Source organism: Echinops telfairi, unplaced genomic scaffold (genome assembly GCF_000313985.2).
Source record: "Echinops telfairi isolate 266 unplaced genomic scaffold, ASM31398v2 ScPeMD7_6273;HRSCAF=7185, whole genome shotgun sequence".
NCBI lineage: Eukaryota > Metazoa > Chordata > Mammalia > Afrosoricida > Tenrecidae > Echinops > Echinops telfairi.
Window position 1 is genome coordinate 2,541,162 of NW_022110173.1, and position 2,951 is coordinate 2,544,112.

Below are 2,951 nucleotides of genomic sequence, written 5' to 3' on the forward strand. Positions count from 1 at the left end.
TGTCATATGCTAACCCTGCCCGTGTCTAGTTGAGGGCTGTCCCTGGGAACATCAGTTCCTACTCAATTCCTACCCAGAACCAAACCCACGCCCCGGGGGTGATTCTGCCTCATAGCTGCTCTTTATGGGAGAAGGCAGTCTCATCTTCCTCCCAGGGAGTGACCGGTGAGCTTCAACCACCGACGTCATGGTTAGCAGCGTCAGCATGGACTCCATGGCAGGGCGTCAGCAAGCACTCGTTTGTGTGCGCCGCACCCTGTGCCTTCCAACAGGGGGTTACACCTGTGGATGCGCATTTCCTCACCCCGCTAAAGTTTCCTCACACCCCTTTGTTAATCTGATGCAGGGACCCTGATCATGTAAGTAATGCACCCAGAACACTTCAATGTGATTCAAGCTCTCCCTCACTACCATCTACTTGGTTCCAACTCAGAGCGACCCTATAAGGCAAAGTAGAACTGCCCCTTTCTGTTAAGGAAGCTGTAAATCTTTTTTTTTTTTTTTAAACAAGAAGTTTATTTAAACAACAAGACGCTTGACTTGAAGGGAGAGTAATTTACCCCTACTTAAAGACAGATTGCCCTACATGGAACAGCTACATACAAAAAAGTTCTAAAATTGCCCTTGTTTTTACAATGATAAATGAAAAGCATTAAAATTCTCCAATCCAACAAGGGATGCAAGGTTTTCTTTTTAATGTCGTCGTTTTTTGTTTTTGTTAAACGGTGAGAGCACAATAACTTACTGGAAAATAAAGCAAGGAGCTGGATGAGCCGCTCACGGCGAGGGGGGTGTTTTCACAGAGCCAGTATTTCCCCATCCCGTCTCCACTCGTGTCGGTCAAAACAGACCATTGGCCAGTTAGTAAAAAAACCAAAGTGAAGCAAAGGGGAAAATGTAATATGCGTGTGCACATGCACCAGTTCTTTATGTACAGTCAAGGAGTGGGGAAGGGGAAATGAAAGAGAAAACTTTACTGCAGTCGTCAGGAGGTGGTGAACCAAATTGCGGTTTTCTAATTGGAAGAGAGTTCTGGGGGAAAGGAGCAGGCTCCCTCTTAGAAGACGCCTCTTCTCTGCTGCTGGAACATATCCATTGTATCTTCATCCTCCATGTCCAACCGTGCAGGTGTGTCTGTTTCATTGATTGGCTGTCCGTCAAATCGGGATCTGATCTGCCTCATTGACAAACCCTGTCGTTCACAATAGGCTTTCATTAGTTTGCTAAGTGGCGTAGGCCTCTTAATCTTAAACTGCAAGACAGAACCATCCTGCCCCGCCACCGTCAATTTAACGGTTCGTTGTTCTCAGTCTTGACTCCTTTCCTTGGTTTCTTGTCGGCCATGGCGAGCGCCGGTCTCCTCCGCTGCCGCTTCACAAAGGAGGCACCAGGTCCGCACCAAAGGAGCCGGAGCCATAAATCTTACAGGGACTAGAAAGCTTCCCCCATTCACGAACACATGGGCTTCTTTGGTTACTAAGATGTACCAGGTGCCCTCAACTGTCTTTGGGTCTCAGCACACCTGGTTCTTCAAAAAGGCCTTGGCGCAGGACCCCCAGCAGAGGACACAGTCTGCGTGCAGGCTGCTGTGTGAGGGGCGTGGCCTGTTGGAGGAACCACGCCCCTCCGTGCTGCTGCTGGCCCAGGTTGGGGTGGAGAGCAGTTGGGGCGCCTCGGATGCCGTGCCACGGAGTTGAGATGTTTGGAGATTTGAGCAGGGAGCTGGTAGAATCCGATTTGTACTGTTAGAAAGGCCCCTCTTGGAAAGTGGGCCACAATTAGAAATGATGGGGATCGACGTAGGCCAGTGGTGGGATGGATTGGAGAGTAAGCTCGTCAGAGTCTGAGAAACAATTGCCAGGCTCGGAGTGTGGTTGGGGCTAAGAAGGGGTGAGGAGTGAGAGGGAGGAATCCTCCCTTACTCCCAGTCTGTTGTTTGTCCAACTGTTGTTTGTGGTTTGTCCAAGTGACTTTTCACGGAGACGTCATGGGGGAGATGTTTGGCTTTGGATGTACGCATTTGGGCTGGACATGTGAGGACCATCGGCACTTGGGTGATGCATCACTGAAGAACAGTCGTTGAGAAACTTTCAATGTGCACGCTACAGTTTAGGGGCACCAAAAATTCCCGTCAGTCCCGTTTTTTTTGGGGGGGAGGCATTCTTTGGTCACTAGACCAGAGTAAATAAAAAACCAGACTCACCGCTCTATGGAGTCCATTCTGCCTCAGAGCGACCCCTGTAGGGCAGAGTGGAACAGTCCCTGCGGGTGTCTGAGGCTGTACAACTTCATGAGAGCGTAAGGCCTCATCTCTCTCGCACAGAGCAACGGGTGGAGTCAAACTACTGACCTGCTGGTTAGCAGCCCACTACGCCGCCACGGTGCCACCAGGCTCCCTTAGAGCAACCTGGGGTCCCCTCATTTAGGCTCCAACGCTGCTAGGTACTTCCAGCAAAATCATCACAATTATGGTAGTTACTTACTGTCTCTTCCCCACAGGCCTGCAGATTACGTGAAGCTTTTGCTTGTTGCTGTGTTCTTCCTTGCCCACACAGGGGCGGGCACCATGGTAGAACCCCAGCAGAGACCGTCATGCTTGTCAATGAATGCTGCCACAGCACCTTGGGGCTAGGAGAGCCTAGTAAGGAGCAAGAGCAGTACCAAGAAGGGATTGCCGCCCAGAAGTGCTCCCATCAGGGCCTGGGAGTTCTACAAAGTTCAGAGCAGCCAGGCCTTCAAGGGTGAAGAAAGTTCTCCAACCAGATGGGGAGGGAAGAGCATTCTAGGTTATGCGTGCAAGAGAGATTGGGGCACGAGAGTGAAAGGGTCACCTGGGACCCGCATGAGAGGCTGGGATTTAGGACGAAGAGGACTGGCCAGAGATGAGGCTTAAGGGCGTGGGGTGCGGGGACTGGACTGGGCAGGCTTACATTACTGTAGTGAGGTGCTGC